This window comes from Pinus tabuliformis, chromosome 2_1 (assembly GCF_031772625.1).
Source record: "Pinus tabuliformis cultivar Carrire ecotype Pingquan chromosome 2_1, CPIR1, whole genome shotgun sequence".
NCBI lineage: Eukaryota > Viridiplantae > Streptophyta > Pinopsida > Pinales > Pinaceae > Pinus > Pinus tabuliformis.
The window spans coordinates 744,592,250-744,613,553 of record NC_142299.1 but is presented as its reverse complement, the minus strand read 5'-3'; positions in this window follow the sequence as shown (position 1 = coordinate 744,613,553).

Sequence of the window (21,304 nt, the reverse complement as noted above, 5' to 3'; positions counted from 1 at the left end):
ATCCCCTGGTGTCAAATGGATAGACATATCACTACCACATTTCCCATGTATTGAAGCCCAATCGAAGAAGCCAACAGGATATTTGTCCCATAGAGGTTTATGGCATCGAATGGGAAGTGAAACTCTATCTACAAAAGCTCCATATTCTAGAAAGAATGAGGAAATCTTGACATATATCCTGTTGACATCTAGGGACACTTGTTCAAAAATGCATTCATTCCTTGTCCTCCATAAACCCCATAGGATAAAAAATGGTAGATGTTTGAAAGTCTTATAGTCCATGAACCATTGTTTTAGAATTGTAACCACATCTGTGTTATCTCAATCTGCTCTAAAATTCAGCCTATTGATCACTTTGATCCAATCCAAGGCTGAGAAAGGGCACAAAATAAACATATAGTTAATATCTTTCGTCTATTCCATACATAAACTGCATTTTCCCGGACCAATAAAGCCCCTCTTTAATAGATTATCCTATGCTAATATTTTATTGTGGACCACAAGCCAAACAAAACATTTGAGTTTAAGGGGGATTTGTCACTTCCAAGCCCTGGAAAACCAATGGAGAAGAGGGTATTTTGTTTTGGTCAATTTAATAATGGCATATGCTTCATCTACCATAATATGTTTGTTGTGTAGCCCTCCAGACCAGGTCAGGAAGTCATCTTCTGTTGATAATTTTATCCTTGCGAATTTCAATTGTAAAATATACTCGTTCCATTCTGCCACATGTTGTCTTGGAATTCTTAATGTCGCAAAATCTTTCCAGATATTATAATGAATGTCTGATCTAGATTGGTAAGCAATATCTCTGAGGACATGAATTCCCAGGTCATGTAAGAAATTAATTAGATGTAGTGATAATGTGTGGTTTCCAGAGACTCCTAGGAAAGTGTCCAAGCCAATTTCCGGGTGTGCCTCAATGTAGATCCTCCATTTAAGGTTTCCGAGGAGCCAGGCTTAGTTATAATTAGGCTTCTCAAACATTGTGAAATAGATTTTGGTTCAGGTGCTCCCTCTCGAATCTAGCCGTTGATATCCTTTTTGTTAAAGTATTTAAACATAATAATATGATGCTATAATCCCTCCCTACTAAGTGCCCTCCAGAATTTTTTTAGGAGTAGAGCTAGATTGAAACATTCAATATATTTGAATCCCCAACCACCTTCCTCAACTTTGTAGTCTCTCCCCTACACACAAGATGTATCTTCCAATCTATACCTGTTCTAGCCCATAAAAAAATTCATAATGATAAAGTTAATCCGTTTAGTAATACCCTTATGCAATTTATAAATATGCATCCAAAAGATTGCAATACTCGATAGGATTGATTTAATCATGATGAACCTTCCATCTAGTGAGAGCCACTTATGCGACCATGTTTGGAGTCGCTTCTCGAATTTATTGTAATCCCAGTCCTTGTTCTCATATCTATTAGGCTTTAAGAAAAAAGCCGAGATATTTGAATCCTCCCTCCAGAGGGATATATTGCACACTAAACAATGTAGCGATATCCTTCATGGTAATTCCTTCAAGATCAGAAGAAATCAGAGTCGACTTCATCTTGTTCATGACCAGACTCGAGGCTTCTCCAAATGTACATAGGATTTTGAATAATACCTTCCAATCATCGAGAACTGCTTTCCCAATCAATAGCACATCATCAACAAACATTAAGTGTGTAAAGGGTGATTTCTGAAGATAATTTGCATCCAGAAATGAAACCACTAGAGAAAGCATTTATGATACTTCTACTTAGACCATCTATTACCAGAAAGAACACAAGTAGAGACAGGGCACACCCTTGTCTAATACCCCGTGAAGCCTTGAATAAGTATGTGGGTAGATCATTTACAATGATAGAAAAAATCACAGACGTTATACACGCCATAATCCAATTCACAGTTTGGATTTCATGCAACCAACTCACAAAATAGAAGAAAAGATGGATCAACAACTTAAAAATTAGCCCGTTCGAGGGGGAAACCTCCTTTATATTACATAAATGAACAATTCTTGGATGATACAAATGATAATACCTCTTTCGTATATATAGGAGTCTAAGGGGTCACAATATAATAAGAGCCTACATAACAATAATAATGTAAGGGCACAACAATAACAATAGTGGGCTTCTATGTGGCACACCAATAATAACATGGGGGATACATGGGCACAAGAATAACAATATGGGCTACACTAACAATAACAATAGGGGGAATACACTAGTATTATAAGGACCTAACATGTCCCTCTCCTTCAAAAAAGTGTTTTCCTCAACGCTTGAATAGTTCTGGATGCTTCTGTATAAAATTCTCATCCTCCCATGTTGAATCTTCAGCGGGTAAGTTCTTCCACTTAATGACATACTATGAAATTAAGTGATTCCGTAGCTATCAGGTTCGTGTTTCCGTGACTACTTCAAGTTCAAATATGATTTTTACTTCTTCATCAAGTTTTGACAACATTGTTTGAACTGGGAGCTTGTCACCAATAACCTTCTTTAAGCATATAACATGGAAATCTGGGTGTACTTAGGAAGGTGCAGGAAACTCCAATTTGTATGCCATAGTACTAATCTTTTGCAACACCTTGTAAGGACCATAGTACTTGGGTGATAATTTATTATCATTCTTAGCTTGTTTGAGGGACATTTGTTTGTATGGTTGCATCCGTAAAAATACCCAGTCGCCTACCTCAAAGCTTCTTTCATTGCAATGTTGATTTTTATGTTGTTTCATTTGATTCTGTGCAAGAGTGAGGTTATCCTTTAAGAGTTGGAGAACTTGTTGTTGATGTTTGATGTGATCTTCCACTGCTTGAACTTTAGAATTTTCTCTTAAAGATGATATGATGGACGGTGGATGATATCCATAAAGTGCCATAAATTGAGACATTTTTGTTGCAGTATGGGAGGAAGTGTTTTACCACAATTCTGTTAGAGGTAACCACTTGATCCATTGTGTTTGTTTGTCAGATACAAAGCAACAAATATATCCTTCCAAACATTTGTTCACTATCTTAGTTTTCCTGTCAGATTGAGGGTGATAAGATGAATTATGAGCTAATTGAGTACCAAGATAAGAAAAAAATTCCGTCGAAAAGGTTCCAGTGAAAATTAGGTCTTTGTCACTTACAATAATCTTTGGGTTTCCACATAGCTTTTGAATTGTTTCCATAAATGCAGTAACATCTGTAATGGAATTAAAAGGATGAGATAATGCAGAAAAGTGTGCATACTTGGTAAGTCTATCAACTACTACCATGATGACACTCTTTCCTTCAAACTTGGGTAAACCCATGATAAAATCCATTGAGAGCTCCTCCCAACACTGACTTGGAATGGATAAAGGTTGTAATAGACCCAGAGTCTTAATTGTCTCAACTTTATTTTGTTGGAAAAAAAACACTCTGCCACAAACTTTTGAATATCTGATTTAAGGCCATTCAAAAAAATTCCTTCTTGATCCCGTGGTAAGTTTTAAAAAATCCTGAGTGCCCTCCTAAAGGGGAGGTGTGCAATTCCAAAAGAATATTTTGCTTGAGTTGGGTATTATTACAAATATATAAGCGATATTTATACCATAATGAATCATTTTTCCAGCTAAATGTATCAATTGTACTAGGATCTTGTTGCAACTTTTGGACGAGTTTCCACACCTCTTCGTCATTTTTTCATTCATCCCCTGTTTTGGTTATCCAATCAGGTTGGATAATAGAAATGACACAGAACAATTTTTCCACATCCTCATCCTTTCTTGAGAGTTCATTTGCAACAACATTTTGCTTCCCTTTTTTGTAGATAATTTCAAAGTCATAACACAACATCTTTGTGACCCATTTTTGCTGCTTCTAAAGACAATCTTTGTTCCAAAAAGTATTTGAGACTATCATCATTTGTTTTTACCTTGAAGTGTCTTTCCATTAGGTAAGGTCACCATTGTTTTAGTGCATGTGGTATTGCCAACATTTCCTTCTCATAAATAGGTTTGTGTAAATACTTTCCTTTGATTGGACAACTTTCAAAAGTAATGGATCTTCCTTCTTGCATTAAAACAACACCAATTCCATTTCCCGAGACATCACATTCCATAATAATTTTTTTGTGAAGTTTGGCGTAGCTAAGACCGATGCTTGGCACAATTATTTTTTAAGATGTTAAAAGGCCTTACTTCCTTCTAGAGTCCATGAAAATGCATTTTTCTTCAGTAACGTTGTTAGAGGTGCTGCTATTCTCCATAATTCTTAACAAACTTGCGATAATACCCTCTCAACTCGAGAAATCCTCGAAGATGCTTTATGGTTGTGGGGATTTTCCATTCCTTAATGAATTTAATTTTATTAGGGTCTACCTTAACACCCTCATGAGATACAATATGACCCAAATATTCCACCTTCTATACTCCAAAGACACATTTGGAGGTTTTTGCATATAATTGTTTCTCCTTCAATAGTTTGAGCACCCTGTCAACATATTGAACATGATCCTTCCAAGACTTGTTGTAGATTAGTATATCATCAAAAAATACTAACACAAATTTTCTAAGGAAGGATTTGAAAATCAAATTCATCAAACCTTGAAATGTGAAAGGTGCATTAGTAAGGCCAAAATACACGACCAAAAATTCATAATTAACCTCATGAGTTCTGAATGTTGTTTTTAGAATGTATTTAGTTTTCATTCTAATTTGATGATATCCTAAACGAATATCCAACTACGTGAAGTAAATTTCTCGATGTAATTCATCCAACCATTCATTAATGACATGAATGGGAAATTTATCTTTAATAGTGAGCTTGTTGAGCTCCCTATAATCTGGACACATACGCCATGATCCATCCTTCTTGTGCACCAATACAACTGGTGCAGAGAAATAACTTTGGCTAGGTTGAATTATACCAAACTCTAGCATTTTTTCCACTGTACGTTCAATTTCACTCTTTTGGGCATAGGGATATCTATAAGGTCTAATGTTTAGAGGAACACTTCTTGGAATCAAATGAATAGCATGATCCTGATCACGAATAGGTGGGAGGTCTTTGGGAGTCTCAAATACCTTAGAATGATTGTCCAAGATATTTTAGAGATCTGGAGAAATATATGATTTCGATGTTTGAACCTCTAGTGAGCATAATTGTGCAATTACACCTCGTTGTTCTTTCTTTAGAAGCTTTATCATGCCATTAGATATGATTATCTTTCTTAGTTTCCCTGCAATAATCCTTAATTCAACTTCCTTTCTTCCCAAAAAAAAATTCAAGAAAAGTTCTTGAAAATTAAAAGCTAGCATCCCCAAAGATTGTAACCATTGGAATCCTAGTACAACATCAACACCACCCTTTGGAATGGAAAGCATTGGACTATTCAATAGATATTCCCCCAGGGTTATCTTGATATTATGGCACTTTCCAGAGCAATTTATAGTTCCTCCATTTGAAACCACCACTTGACACTCTGGTGCTAGATATAGGGGGCAGTTCAATTCGTTGGCTATCTTACAATGAGTAAAATTATGGGTACTATCCGAATAAATCAGAACTATTACATTTTTCTTCTTGATATATCCTTCTATATTGAGATTTTGAGGAGTGGTAATTCCTGCCAATGCATTACAATATATGGTCAAATTCATTTCTTATTTCTCTGGGGTTGGTTCCTGGCGTATATCCTCCTCTTTTGACATTTCTTCTTCCTTTCATTCCTCCTCTTCACAATCTATGTAGAATAATTTGTTCTCAGCACACTTATGACCTTTAGTGTATTTGCTATCACAACTGTAACAAAGACCTTTTGCTCTTTTTTCCTCAATTTTTTGTTGTGTCAACCTTGTAGGTTGTGGAAGACTAGGAGCAGCAACACTTCCATCTTTATAGTTGTGAGTGGTAGTCTTCCTTGTTGCCATAATTTTACTTTCAACTTTTCTTCCCACCTTGAATTCCTTCTCCAATGAATTAGGTTCCCAAAGGCGAACCTCATGTTGGATGTTATCTTTTTAAGTCCCTATGAAGACATCAACCCTATGCTCCTCTGGAACATCAATTACCCTAATATTCAATTTTTGGAAGTCTTCAATGTGCTCCATCGTTGAATCCTTTTATTTGAGATTTATCAATTGGCTAAAGAAGACTTTTCTCTTCGTATCTTCATAATGTGATATCATTTACTCTGTAAACATAGACCATGTGACAAGTGGTTTACAAGAACAAATCCATCTATACCATACAAACTGATTGGGTTCTAAATATAAAGATGCAATACATACCTTTTGTGAGGGTTTCACATCATGTAGATCAAAATATTGCTCCATCTATAGTATCCATGTTACCAGATCCTTGCCATCAAAATTCCTCATATCTATCTTTGGAATGTGGTGGTTCTTAAACCCCACATTGGAGTCTCTAAAATCATAATTCATATTCCTTTTTTCCTCATCGTGATTTTCATGGATTACCTTGTCACCACCGGGAAGTCTTTCTTGCAACAACTTTGTCAACCCTTCCAACTTGACATTCATCGCATCCATGTCTACTTTAAAATCCTATATGTTTCCTATTATACCATATATGTCCCCTTTTAATCCATCCATTTCATCTTTGGTTTCTCTTTGTGAGAGTGAAATTTGTTGCACTTGGTCCCGTAATTTTGATATATCATGTTACAATTCTTCCTCTTCATGCGTCATAGTAGATATTTTTTAGGGCTTAATGGGTATATAATTCTTTCATTTGGGAGGAATTTAGAACCAAATACTGATATCTATGATTCAATATGCCCTTTTAAACACTTCAAATTGGTTTTTGAAACAAAAGTTATGCAAAATAAAAAAATACACACCTTTTTCTTGCTTTTTAGGAGCTCAATATTGCAATTGTTGTATCTCTGTAATTTCGGATCTCCATGGTCTGAACTTTTGTCTTGTGGTATCTTTCTGAGTCTTATTTCCAACCCCTCAAGTCAGAGCGAGACTGGATTCTTCAAGAAAAATTTATGCCCAATCTCCCACGATGGCATCACTGGTTCAGTACAACGAACTTGTACGAAGTGCCACATATCACTGTTTTGACCTTTGGCCTTGAAAATGATACACGAAAAACTACATTCCGTGCGATTTCAGAGACATTTTACAAAATTCAAATTCGATGTTCAGAGAGAAAGTTATGATGATTTTTCTTAGGTCACTTGTTCGAGATTGAATTCAGGAGCATGCAAAAACCCTAATTTCCTCAGATCATATCTCCGAAAATATAGCGAACCAAGATCTGAAATTTGTACACGAATTTCACCAATATTTCTACTCTACGTGATTGCATTTTTAGCTTCTGAAGCCTCATAGAAAAAATGTTATAGCGAAAATACCAAGATGACTTGTTTGAAGAAGTGAAACCCTAGAATCAAAAGCTCTGATACCAAATGTTATGTAACCAACTCACAAAATATAAGAAAAGATAGATCAATGACTTAAAAATTAGCCTCTTCGAGGAGGAAGCCTCCTTTACATTACATAAATGAACAATTCTTGGATGATACAAATGATAACACCTCCTTCGTATATATAGGAGTCTAAGGGATCACAATATACTTAAAGCCTACATAACAATAATAATGTAAGGGCATAACAATAGTAATAGTGGGTTTCTATGGGGCATAACAATAACAACATGGGGATACATGGGCGCAATAATAAAAATAGGGGGCTACACTAAAAATACCAATAATGGGAATACACTAGTATTATAAGGACCTAACATTGGAAGCCAAAAGTGACCTTAATTAAGATCATTCTCAAGTATTCATAGCCAACACAATCAAAATATTTTATGAGATCAATTCGCATTAAGTAGACATCGATTTAAGGGGTCTTGATAGAATAAAGACATTCTTGAGAAATTGCCACCGAACCATGAATCTAGCGTTAAGCCAGAAAGCCAAATTGTTCTATTGATATGAATTTAGACAGGGTAGGCTTGATCCAGTTAGTGATGGTATTTGAAATCACTTTATATATAGTATTGCATAATGAAATAGGATGAAAATTCCCAAAGGTTGAGGGATTCATAGCTCTAGAAACCCAACATTGTCTATGGGACTCCTTAACCATTTCAGTGAGATCATCAAGCATGATACCCTGAAAATGTAGGAATAATTCCATGGTCCATCAATCTAGACCCGGGCTCTTGTCTTTAGCTAAATCTTTCAGGAAAACCATGATCTCGTCTTTAGTGACCATTTTTTCCATATGCATTAGAAGGAATTTCAATGTAAAAATGTCCATGAAATTTTCATGTATGTAATATGTAAACCAATCAAAATCCTTTAAATTTAAAAACATGTACATGTAAATATTTTGGAGAAAACATAAAAAAACTATTTTTTTAATTGTATTTTTGATTTATCTCCTGATAAGTTTACTCAAATTTCAAGTGTATACACTCGTTGGATGCAGAATCAAATTACGCATCCAACAAGTACCCATTATGCATACTTGTGAGAAGACCCACTATGATGAAAATTGAAGATACATAAAGAACGTGTTGAACATGTTTTTTTTTAATGTATCTTCAATTTTTGTCAGTGTGAGTCTTCTAAAAAATATGCATAATGGGTACTCGTTGGATGCAAAATTTAATTCTGCATCCAATGACTGTCTACACTTGAAATTTGAATAAACCTATAAGTAGATAAGCCAAAAATTAGTTCTCTTTTTTCCCTTCAAAATTCATAACTCTTATTTTATTATTATTATTTTTTATTTTTTAATTATTTTTCCTTAGGAGGCCACTTTTAGGATAAAATTTCCTCTAATGAATTTGACTCTCCTCGTCTGACATTTCTGGATAAATATTGCATAACTCCATCTTACTAGCATAAGAAGACACATTTCTTTCACTGTATTAAAATTTAAAGTGTCGGAGAGCAACACTCTGTATTTCATTTTGTGATTGCACAATTTCCCTCGAATCATTGTAAATACTTCAAATAGAGTTTTTATTTTTCCTAGAGGATGCCTGTCTATAAAAGAAATGACTGTTTTATCGCCTTCATCAACCCACATTGACCTACTTTTCTGTTGTCATTGTTCTGCTTGTCTCTTCAGAATCAGATTCTTCCTAAGTTCCAAATATAAAATTGCTTGTTTGATAAGGTTTGAAACAGGGAAAATTTTAAGAACCCCCCCTAAATTTATAAATATAATAAATGGGCGAATCTCCATGGTATATAGGAAAAATGGAAGGCGATTTTATCAATAATATAATATGTATATATAATTTTTTGGCGAATCTCTCACCAGGCATGGCGAATATTTTACTCAATTATAAAATCTTGTAAGATCTTGGCGAGTCTTTCACTAAATAATAAAACTTTGTAAAGTCCTAGTGAATCTTCGCATAGGCTACATGCTGGTTTAATTCCCCCATTTAAATAGGCTACATTCCAGGTGAATACCATGGGTCAATAACATGTGCCATTTTGGTGAATACCATGGGTCAATACCATGTGCCATTTTTATTTTTATTAATTCTAATATTAGGGTTAATAATGGTTTTTTGCATGGTATTAATAACAATCTAGTCCATGGTATTTGTCCCATAGTATTTTGGCCATAGGTTTCACCTAAATATAACCCATTTTTTGAGTGTTCGTAAATATAAGGTGACTTATGGAGTAAATATAAAAAAATGTTTTATTTGTTTACCATACCTCTCGTTTATTTATATTTTTATTAATTTACCATACCTCTTTTACAAATATGGTATTTGGCCCATAGGATTCACTTAAATAAAACCTCTTTCTTGAGCCTTCATAAATAGAACGAGGGTTATGGACTAAATATAAAAAGAGGTTTTATTTATTTACGATACGTCTAGTTTATTTATATTTTTATTTATTTACCATACCTTTTGAGTAAGTATAAAAAGACGTTTTATTTATTTACCATACCTCCACTTATATTTTTATTTACACCCTTACATGTATATAAGGTGACTTATGGAGTAAATATAAAAAATGTTTTATTTATTTACCATACCTCTTTTATAAATATGGTATTTGGCCCATAGGATTCACTTAAATAAAACCTATTCTTGAAAATGGGCGAATGGATTCACTTAAATAAAACCTATTCTTGAAAATGGGCGAATGGAAGTTTGTAAGTCCTAATTTCAAGGGCTAAATTTACCTTTTTTACCCTCTCCCTTAAAATAAGGTGGGCTATTTGAGGTGATTTGTAAAAATGTACTATGATACAAAATATTCGCCCACTAAAAATTTAAAACCCCTTAATTTCGCCAAAGGGCGAACATTCGCCCCTAAAATTATCCTTGGTTTGAAAAATATGCAGGGTCTATGGGGTCTTCCAAGATCTTCATCTATCCGTCAATCCAAATTAATTCCTTCACCAATTTATTATTCTTTTCTCTGTCCCAATTTCAAACTTTGTATTTAAGATCTCTCAGTTTATGGCAGAAAAAGTACATCTTTAAATCTCTCGAGAGTGGAGGGCATATTCCAGGTGTCATGAATTAGTTTATCAAAGTCCTTTTTCTTTAACCAAAAGTGATTGAATTTAAAAGGGTAGACCTGTTTCATCCCCCTCCCCCCCCAACACCCCCAACCATTCCAAAAAAATGGAAAATGATCAAATATTTGTGATGGGAGATGTTATCACAAAATCGTGTACTAAGGGCTGCTACTTAGCAAGATCTCATGCAACTATTTCAAACCAGGCTTTAGACTAAGGCTTAGCCTCCTTAGTCAGAGAGGGCTCTCTCATAGATTTTGATATGGATTAATAACAAGAAAAGATGGCTAACTCTTCAAACAGTACATGAAAATAAGCTGGTTGGAACAACAAAATAACACTTCTTCCATTGGGCTCATGGAGTCAAACACCTCTGCAGTAAACTATTGACTACTCAATCATGGAAGCCAAGGCATATAATGTTTAAACACTCAGAACATTTCTCAAAAAGAACCTCAACTCATAAACATACACAGGAAGTCTGAGCACTAGGTGAATTCAGAGTGATTGCATATCTATTGAGTTGTAAAACAAAAAGGATAAAGACAAAACCACATATATTCTGAGCCTTTGAACACAAGATGAATCTTGGGAAGAAAAAGTAATCTTTCTATTACTGTCAAAAGTCTTTTACATTAACCAATACAAAAACTCTGTTTTTTTCATAAATCTCCAACCCTACTTACATCAGAGTTTCTCCTATATATAGGAAAACAAAACTAAAACTACCTTGAGTCTCCTCCTCCAGCATGAGGGGAGCTCGATGGTCTATCATTAACTAACCTTATCTATTTTTAAACAAACTTATTAAATACATAAGGTATTGTGCTGTAAATACATAGAGTCCTAATCACATTGAAATTCTAACTCTATCTCCTCGTATGCATGATGCCTTTCTTGAGCTTTGACACCTGTACATTTTCTGTTGTGGCCGAGATATGTTGGAGGAGCATTCACTGAACGAGCTGACCTTGGATACTAGCTGTGTAGATGGCTCATTAATTAGTAAAGGTGAGTGCCCTGTTTTCACGGTCCCTGTCTTCCATTATTCTTTACTACTTAAAGACCACGCTCCAAGCTCTTTAATTCATCAATAACAACGCATAACACCATATGCCTCATGATCTGGATGCCTTGTGGACTGAACAGGTGTACAAACCAAAAATTCCGGTAACCCTACCAGAACCCTAGTAATTCGGTCATAAAGTACCTTTAAGAGAGCTTTAGCAAAAAACAAAATATTTCACCTTTCCTCCAAAACTTACACCTGTCACTGTTTGAATTGCTATGATAGCCTTGTATGGTTTCCCTCCTGTCCTCGAGGCATTCCTTTCAAAATTCGCTGACCTCATCATCAAATTCATTGTTTTCTTATAAAACAGCATCTACAGCAGTTTCGTAGCGCGCTACGAAACTGCTGTTTTTGTCAAAACAGAACATATTTATCATGAAACGCTTTCTGCTTGAACTCATGATTTCTTCAGACATTTTGTACAGGTGTTAGGGACCTAAATAGTTTCAAAATGATGGAGCTTAAACCAAAATTTATCAAAACTTGAAAAGCACCTTTCCTTTTAAATCAGTGAGCTAGTTTACCTAGCTTCTTCTTCAAACTGCTAACCTCTTTCTTCAAAGCCTTATTTTCTGATCTCAGGCTCATGTTCAGCTTTCTTATGAGTTTTGCTTGCTTCAGTGCTGGTACCATCCACGAAAATACATCAGACCCCGAGTCAGCTTGACCGAGTAGGCTTGTGCTGCCTTTTAATACAGCCCTTCTATAATTAGCATATCTCACTGCACGTTCTCTAGAAACATTCTTTATCTGAGCCACTTCTTCCTGGGTTGTTCCTGCCTGGTTCTTGATAGCTATGACATTTCCTCCTTGGCTAATAATAACCTTTTTACTCTTGTCTTTATGCCTGGCTGCATGCACTGTTTTAGTCAGAACTTCAAGAAACTCTGTACTGGGCATTTTAACAGCTGCCTCCTCTTTATGCACTTTCTCGGCCTCTTTCATTTGTCTTCTTGTAATTGGCCTCCGTGGCTTGAACACATATTCTTCACTAGGCTCCTCAAACCTTAACCTTTTCGAAGCCTTTGATTTCTTCATGCTCTCTGGTGAGGATTGGGTTAAGTCAATGTGCATTGGCTGCACTGGCTGGTCCTGCTCAAACTCTATTGGCTCAATCTGCACTGGCTGATCTTGTTCAAGCTCAATTGCCTCAAGTAAATCAGTTAAACTAGCTTTTGACATAGGACTTTCTTCAACAGCAATTGACTTGCCTTTCTCCTTGCTTAACTGACCTCTGGTTTTTACTCTTGATACCCTTTCAACTTCACTTGGTCCAGATGCATCCTTCTTCTGTTTGACCTTCTCTTTTAATGATGATTGAGGTGTCTCCTTGACTACCAAGGGCTTCACTGGTTTCTTCAACTTGGTTTTGGACTTCTTCTGATCTTTCACCTCCTTTCTGAGCTCAGCAAGAGTAGGTTCTTCAATTATTTCTTCTCTTTCCCTAACAGGCAATGGAGTGAGGCCTGTCTTGCTCTGAAAGCCAGCCATAAAAATAAAGGAGTCCCAATCTTTACCAATCTTCTGCAAACCATCTAACACTAACAGCTTTACCAAACCATGGTGAAACAGTGATGTTTCACAGTCATCTTTTTTCAGTTGGATTTTATCACACATTTTACTGAGGCTTCTGAACAAGTAGAAAGGGATATCTATTGATGCTTTGCCTGTGAAATGTAACAAAAGTTTAAAATGATAGGAATAAACTTTGTTATACCTCCCTTCGCATGTTAAATATTTTTGGATGCATGTAAGGAGCAGTGCAAAATGTTCCTTCACGTAACTCCTTGGCACAGCCTTTGTGAGATCCTCATTTACATAAGGCTCCTTCAAGAATTCCTTACAGGGGCTCATATCGAATTTAAAATTTTTGAACCATTCATGTCCTCCTCTAGGAATCTCAGTCACATTAGAAATGGCTTCTGGAGATACAGAGAATTCTAGCATTGACACCTTAGAGTTTAAACCAGTAAAATTCAATGCAAAAGCTTTTGTTACCTCTGCATGCCCTCCCTGCAATTTCTCACAAAACCTCCAGCAACCAGCATCTCTAAAAGCTTTTGCTACTCCTTCATCCTTTAATGCAAGATCCAGCCCCTCCGGTTCTGTTCTTTGGCACCTTCCTGATCTATGCTCCCTTTTCTCCATTTTGCTTTGAAAACTTTCGGACAGAGAACTAACAGCAGCTTCAACTCAAAAGGCAACTTCGAACTTTGGAATGCAGGCTCGCTTGCAATCAGGTCCTTTTAAATGAAAACTCGGGCTCCTTTGCGCTTCAATAGTCTTGTCATACAAGCAAGTCAGTTTACGCACTAATAACAAATATCATGACACTACCATACATCATAAAATCACTTTGAATGATGTTTATGTGCGTGGTTCTGAACCTCATGGCGGAATGATGACCCATAATGACCTGGAGAGGACATCAACTGACAATATATGGACGGACCTAATGACTCATCCCCCCAGACTTGACATTTCAAGAAAACGCGCTGCAAAATCCCCGAATCCCCGATTTCGTAGCGCAGACAGTTATAAATTAACAATATGCGCTACGAAATGGCTGGTAGATGACACGCTACGAAAAGGCGGAAACATCATTGCGCTGCCAAATTGGCCAATCAGACTGCGCTGCGAAACTGCGCAAAGGACCAATGACGCAAACAAGACAAGACATGCCTTAAACAATTATGATGAAGGATGATTAATGGTTTTTTGCAATGATTCACATCAATACCTTTTTAAAACATAATCCCTAAGTGACACACATAGGAACATAACCACTAGACACACATTTTTTTTTACAATGAAATTTTTTGTTTGGAAAAACATTATGTACATGGACTGTAGTTCTAGGTGATAACAGGAGATTCCAAGAGAAAAGTTATTTAAGTCACCCTGCAAATTCCTCTAGAATAAGGAATCTATCAAGCCTTTTCGAGATGCCCTGTAAACCCCATATTCCTTTCTTCCAGTTAGGGCTGATTGGATCTTGACGGATATCTTTGAAATATTTCAGAGAGTAGAAATCCTTAAAATAGGGACCCAATGTATTAGCCCTGTAGTGAGTGCCCTAGACCTCATTGTGCTCCAATGTTAGATCAAATTCCCTAGTCAAGATAATAGATATGAGATCAAGAATACTTTTGCCTTCAACCTGGTCCCAAAAACCTTTTCTATCCATATAAGGAGCGTATATATTGATTATATGGAAATGAGTATAGGAGCCCCATTGAAAACATGTAATAAGAATACCCGCAATAGAAATATAAGCCTTGGATTTTAGAATATTAGGATTCCACATGGCGCCCTAACCTTTAGAGTGACCAGAGGAACTTGTCACACAAACATGCCAAAGAGGACAACAACTTCGTAGAAAAAGTTTCCAGGAATTCTCTTTATCCGTCATAGTCTCCTTTAAAAGCACTATGTGAGGATTGGGAATCATGATAATGCTTTTGAGGAATCGTCACTTAAGGGTCGATCCCAATCCCCTAACATTAAGAGACATGATATTCATTTTGGGGAGTCATCTATGGGTGTCTCCCCTCTAAGGATTTGAGACCCAAAAATTACAACGTCCAAATGCCCAACCTTGAAGTATGCTGGATTACTGAAAGGTGGGGTAAGACCCTTTGGAGGATCTAGAAAATCTAAAGAAAGGTTTGAGGGGACCATTGAGCGATCCAAGATTTTCTTAAACTTAGTACCCCTCCTTTTGCCAGTAGTAACATTCTTATGGGATTCTGAATTCACCATTAAATATGTGTCTGTGAAGAAATATTTTTTAATAGTAAGTGGTTCTAGACCATTCAAAGAATCCCTAGCTAAAGTCTCCAGATCAACATTAGTTGATGAAGGCGAAAAGGAGCATCTAGATGGCTCCCCAAATTTTATAAGTGAGGAGAAATATTGTTCCTTCCAACTCTGATCACCCCCTTCACTATTCCTATCTAGATACTGGAGGAATAAATCCCTTAATGGATTCAGACAGGTTTTTCCTTCAGAAGGGGCTAGGGCCAGAGTCAAGTCACTAGGGGCACCCAAAGAATATCCTGTGTGTCAAGATTGGGATTGGGAAAAATGATCCCAGGATCTTGATAAGAGTTAACCTTTGTATTAGAAGGACAATATTTGTCAATAGGATATAAGGGGGAAGTAATGTTACCAGGATCTAGAGTAGTATTGGATACTGCCACCTGAAGGTCCTTCTTACCAACAATAACCTTTGGTCTCGCTTCCAGTCTATTCGATTTTCTAAAATTTTGGCCTGCTCCTTCGCGAGAATTGTGACCTCGATAAGATGTTGAATCCTAGGAGAACCTAATAATAGTGACTCGACTGTCGTCATCATCCTAGGTGGAAAAAACAGGGGAGCGAAACCATCTAGATGAGTAAAACCAGACATCGATATTACCACATAACCCACCAATGGGGACACACAAAATCTACACCACCCAATGAAGACAAAGAAGTCGGATGTGGTGGAATCGAGCCAAGATTGGCCCATGACACACTAGTGGGGCCCCTAGATCAAATATCTAAGTTAAGGATGGAGAGTGAATTTCCCACCACCTTTTAAAATTCAACAACTCTAAAGGACGAATAAATAGAAAGAGATCTCCCAGATGATCTTTAGCTGCATCTAGTCACAAAGCACTAAGAGGAAGGCTGCTATGCTACCACCAATCAAAAGAAAACCCAAGAAAAATTAATGTCAATACATAATGTCACCACCCACTTTTGGCGCTCAAAGTCTTTTAAATTGTAACCTTAGGAAATGATAAGCATGGACCTGTGACTGCATCCAAATAAGAAAAATTAGAGGCGCCAATCTCACCTGCAGCGGAAGCTTCAAACACAGATACTTTGAAAGAAATGCAACATAAGTCTTTGAGCTCAAAAACTACCACATACAAGCATGCCGAAATAATCATTCCCAAGGCTCGATCTGAAAAACAGAGAGAAATCTAGAACCATTTACACAAACACTAATAATGGTTCCCCCAATTTTGTTCATACAAAGTCAAAAGTTATCACAGGATGATCCCCTCCCTCCAGAGTAAATGTCTAGAAATTACTCACTTCACAAATTGGAACACTGGTTGGAACACCAACAACAACTGAGCCAACTTACATGACACAAGCACCATCCAAAACAACTTATCCAACCAAAACTACCCATTATACAGTCTTTATGCAGACCTACCCTAACACTATCAACAACTCAAAACAACTTACAGTTTCATTGAAACACCTCTAAAATCTTTGACTGCTAGAAGGCTCCTCTATGAAAACTTTGTAAATGTCCACAACGGTGTAAGCAATAATAATGAGAACACCAAACAACAACAACAATAGTTGGGAGGTCTCAGACACCGACAAAGGCACCATGAATCATCTTGGAGGTCTAGAAATTACTCCCTAGTAGCGCCATGGTTATTGTACTTTGATTGTATATAGTAAACATGTCCATCCAAGAATCCCATATGTGGAATAACGTCAACCAATGTTGTGTTCTAGCTCATCTCACATGGAAACCCCATCTCTCCCTCCCTTTCTAGCTCCTTGTGGCATTCAAGAGGTCTACCATGGATCCAAAGCCTATTGTTCCAGCGTGTAAGAGAAAGAGAAAGAGAAAGTAGAATATAGTGTTAACATAATTCAAATTGGTATATAATGTAGTATATGGTTTTAGAGTTTTCAAGTTCTTTTACTTTTTTTTTTTATTGTTAATGAATATAATTATTTAATTTTATAATATATATTTTTAAATATTATAAAATTAAATAATTATTCATAATAAAAATATATTATAAAATTAAAAAAATTAATATTAAAATTAGACAATCTCTCACTGTAAAATTCAAATAGAAAAAGGAATCTTTCTTGAAATTTAGTAGAATGTAGAATGTAAATTACAATGCTATATTAGGATGTTTAATGGTATAGTTTTATGAACAAATTTCGGAGATAATCACATCAAAATTCATTTGTCGACGTGTTTCGAACCAGCAAGTGTGTTTCATCATCAGGACAAGATGAAGAACCAAATCATGGCAACATATTAAATAGAGAGACTCCTCATTCAAACGGATAAAAAGAAGCAACTAATTTGGACCACAGGGAACAACTACAATTGACTGGACTCCAGCGAAATTTGACTAGATCAAGGGCAAGGGGAGTTTTACTACTAAATTAGATAATAAATTTTTTATTATTTAATTATTTTGACTCAATTTCATATGAATAACTGTTGTTAATTTTTTTTTTTTTTTTCAACTTTAAACTAAATAAAAACTTATGTTATGGGATTAAGAATTATTGAAAATGAATTAATTAATAAAAATAATAAATAAATAACTTTCCGAGAATAAATTTATTTAACCTATATGGGATATGAATATATGGTATCTAATTTCTTTTACTTGGTTAAATTTTTTTAGATATAGTAATTCTGATTAAAATGCTATGTGTAAACTCTTGTACAGGGATAAACCTATGAAACATTAAAGTTTAATGTTTAAATATTTAGTAAATATAACTTAATGGTTAACCATTTTTTCCAAGAAATTGATAAGAGTTATAAATGGGTTATTTATATCATATAATCTTATTATTGGTTTTAACTAATTGTTTGATTCCTTTATTCCATCTCTAATAGTATCTCATCCATCTAAAAGAAATCAATTATAATTATTATTTAGCAAATAATATTTAGTCATTTATTAAACATTCTTATATATTTCATAATGCTTATCAATTTCTTGGTAAAAATGGGTTAACAATTAAGTTATATTTACTAAATATTTAAACATTAAACTTTAATGTTTCACAGGTTTATCCTCGTACAAGAGTTTACACATAGCATTTTAATCAGAGTTACTATATCTAAAAAAGTTTAACCAAGTAAAAGGATTTAGATACCATATATTCATATCCCATATAGGTTAAATAAATTTATTCTCGAAAAGTTATTTATTTATTTATTTTTATTAATTAATTCATTTATAATAATTCTTAATCCCATAACATAAGTTTTTATTTAGTTTAAAGTTGATTTTTTTTTAATAATTATCAACGGTTATTCATATGAAATTGAGTCAAAATAATTAAATAATAAAAATTTTATTATCTAATTTAGTAGTAAAACTCCGCCTACCCTTGATCTAGTCAAATTTAGCTAGAGTCCAGTCAATTGTAGCCGTTACCTATGGTCCAAATTAGTTGCTTCTTTTTATCCGTTTGAATGAGGAGTCTCTCTATTTAATATGTTGCCATGATCTGGTTCTTCATCTTGTCTTGACGATGAACCACACTCGCCGGTTCGAAACACGTCGACAAATGAATTTTGATGTGATTATCTCCGAAATTTGTTCATAAACTTGTTATGGATCACGAAAGCATCAATTCTTTAGGTATAGTTTTAATGATGCAACAAAAAAGTTAAAAATATTAATTTTTATAGTTAGGATGGTTATGTAATATAATTTTTTTTTTTCTAAGTAAAGACTAAATCTATTAATAAAGAGAAAATATTTACATGGAGGTCAAGACCTCAGAGGAAGCTGAAGCCATCCAGCAACACTGACCCAGAGAACATAAGACCAGATAACTAGATGACTAGATAACCCGATAACCCAATTCCCGGATTGAGATGACCCAATACATAATTCCCAGAATCTGTACATACAAAAAATGCTGGCCAAGATGGTAAACAACATTACAGGGCATATGAGAACTGTAGCCATGATAATTTCTGTGTTGCCCTGGTAACCATATGCCAAACTGAACAAAAACAAAGGCCTGATAAGCTTGCCTAGCCAAGACCTGATACAGAGCATATGACCATGAGAGCTGATATCTATGCCGAGCCAAGACCTGATACAAAACATGTTGACAAAAGCCAGAATAGCATAACACATAGGATAGAAGAACCAGAAGGGAAACTGCAACATCAGGCGAGGTTCTGGAGGCATCATGCATTTTGCAAAGGGTCCCGAGCATCCTTCTCCACCCGGCAAGGAGAGCCCATCCACATGTCATCGACATTGTCCCCGGCGCCCGTGTCGCTGCCACCTGGAGGAGCTGCCAAGCACAGATTGCAATCTGATGGGTGCGCCGGATCGACCGCGGCCAAACTGTCCTGAGCATTATCTTCTGGAGGCTTAGGGACCTCAGGAACGTTCCCCTCAACCTGCAAGTCACCATGATTAAACACAGTTCCTACCTCATCTCCCTGGAGCACGCTATCATCCTGAGACTGCGAGGGTGAGGTATGGACAGAGACACTGGGCCTGTCTTCTTCCTCAGCCAAAATGACAGTAATGCTAGCTGAGAGAATCGGTCTGTTGAGACGACTGTGGAATTTAAAGCGGGTGGTTTGGAATGAATTATGCGGGAAGGGCTTACCATGATCAGAGGACGGGGAAGCCGAAGCCAAAGGTATGATGTTCTAGGGAGCAGGCTGAGAACGACCGCGGTTTCCACCGCTGCCTCCACGGTGAGAGCAACCACGGCGACGCACCATCGTCAGGGGAACAAAGAGACCTGAGGGAAGAGATGAACAGGGCCAGACAGAGCAGGATCAAAGGTGGGAAAGCCAGGTAAGGAGCTTACACCGGAAAAGCCACCAAGCTACCAGAGCAACACAAGGATGCAGGAATAAGGACAGGCTGATGAAGAGAGACCCGATAAGAATGACAGCCGAAACCACAGACGAAGCCATGAATATAACAACCTGCGAAGAGTCTCGAACAGGGAGCGCATTCAATTCCGAATGCTTGAAGAACTGCCGGTACTGAGAGTGATTCATTTCATCCGCGGGAGGAGATTGAAGGCCGTGCAGGATTGCCAGGTGCAAGTCCAGATGCCGGCTTGACATGAGCCCGCATTGATTAAGCTCGAAAGCACCCGCATCCGGGTGTATGTAATATAATTGATTGATGCTAAAATATATATATATATATATATATATATATATATATATATATATATATATATATATATATATTATTTTTTTTTAATTTTTATTTTATTTTTATTTATTATTTTATTTATTTATTTATTATTTATTTATTTTTATTTATTATTTATTTTTTATTTATTATTTATTTATTATTTATTTATTATTTATTTTATTATTTATTTTATTATTTTATTTATTTTTATTTTTTTATTTTTGAATTGGTCTACTTCTATATTGATACAAAATATGCTTACAGCGAGACAAAGGTCTCGAGAGTTCTAGCCCATGAAACGACATACTGACAAAGAACGTTTGACAAACTATCCCAAGGACTTACAAAAAGACTAGCTTTAGGACTTGGAATAAATGAATCCATAACGAAAGACTTAATATCTGGACAGTGACCCAGATCTGACTCGTAAACCACCTTAGCCAAGACATTAACCAACAGACAGGGAATGCCGCCACGTAGGGGAAACCGACCCTCAAAAAGAGTTGAAAAAACTGATACTGGGCGCTACAAACATAGGATGACCTTGTAACCTGAGAGGATAGAACAACCGCTTTCGTCAATTGAACAAAACCAAAGACACGCAAACCTGTTCAGTCTTCATGCTGAGTTGGAGGCTACTCTTCAATAATGCGGCAGCCATAATGATCTGGTTCTTCAAGCTCCGCTGATTGACCCTCTTTTCTTGCAAGTTCTTCTGTTGCAGGAGCACTCGGGCCAGCTAGAGTGGA